General features: G+C 38.3%; 1 non-coding gene across 1 annotated transcript; it reads right to left on the bottom strand.

Moving 5' to 3' along the window:
• Positions 1–228: 228 nt before the first annotated feature.
• On the bottom strand, positions 229–335 carry LOC121209012 (small nucleolar RNA R71). Its single transcript, XR_005904130.1, has one exon. It is a non-coding gene; the product is annotated as a small nucleolar RNA R71 (small nucleolar RNA).
• Between the last annotated feature and the right edge of the window lie 409 nt (positions 336–744).

The raw sequence follows: 744 nt of genomic DNA, 5'->3' as shown, positions 1-744 counted from the left end.
TTGCAGGACGAGGATCCAAACACTTATTTAGCAAAATTTCTGGAATTCTACGACACCTTTAAGATTAATAGCGTTTCTGACGATGCCATCCGCCTTCGGTTATTTCCCTTTTCATTGAGGAATAAGGCTAAACAGTGGTTGAACTCGTTACCACGAGGGTCAATCACCACTTGGGAACAAATGACCGAAAAAATTTTATTTAAATATTTTCCACCAGCTAAAACGGCTAAATTGATGAATGATATCTCTTCTTTTGTGTAGATTGATTTAGAAATACTTTATGATGCATAGGAGAGATACAAAGATTTATTAAGAAGGTGCCCTCACCATGGGTTACCTTTATGGCTACAGGTTCAGACTTTTTACAATGATGTGAACCCCTCAACGAAGCAACTAATCGATACAGCCGCCGGTAGAACTTTAAACAATAAAACACCTGGACACGGTCACTATGCTATCTAACCAGGTAGAACTTTTAAATAAAAAGATTGATGGTTTGTATGGCTCTACTCAGGTACATTCAGTGATGATGTGTGATTCAAATGGAAGAGGAGTTCATAATACAGATTATTCATCCTTCAACCCTAGCACCGAGGAGGAACAAGTCCACTATATGGGTAATAATTTTAGACCTCAAAATAACCCGTATAGTAACACTTATAATGCAGGTTGGAGGAACCATCCCAATTTCTTGTAGGGTAGTCAAAGGAATCAAAACCCACAACATCCTCCAGGTTTTCAACA

This window comes from Gossypium hirsutum, chromosome A10 (genome assembly GCF_007990345.1).
Source record: "Gossypium hirsutum isolate 1008001.06 chromosome A10, Gossypium_hirsutum_v2.1, whole genome shotgun sequence".
NCBI classification, from domain to species: Eukaryota; Viridiplantae; Streptophyta; class Magnoliopsida; order Malvales; family Malvaceae; genus Gossypium; species Gossypium hirsutum.
The sequence above is the reverse complement of the archived record's forward strand: the minus strand, read 5'-3'. Positions and strand labels throughout refer to the sequence as shown.